Here is a 293-nt window from a genome sequence, read left to right on the forward strand (position 1 = left end):
AAGTAGCTTCACTCTGCATGCTTTATCGTCATTACTATGGCAACAATCCGGATATTTATTGATCAGACCACACATGCACACGTGCACACACACACACACAAAATAGGCACAGCATGGTTGATTGGTAAGAAGTTTGCTTCCCAACCGCATGGTTCTGGGTTCAGTTTCACTGTGTGGCACCTTGGGCGTGTCTTCTACTATAGCCTTGGCTGATTAAAGTCTTAGCATGGATTTGGTTGATGGAAACTGAAAGAAGCCCATTGTATATGAGTGTGTGTGCATGTACATATATA

Source organism: Octopus bimaculoides, chromosome 2, assembly GCF_001194135.2.
Source record: "Octopus bimaculoides isolate UCB-OBI-ISO-001 chromosome 2, ASM119413v2, whole genome shotgun sequence".
In the NCBI taxonomy this organism is placed as follows: Eukaryota; Metazoa; Mollusca; class Cephalopoda; order Octopoda; family Octopodidae; genus Octopus; species Octopus bimaculoides.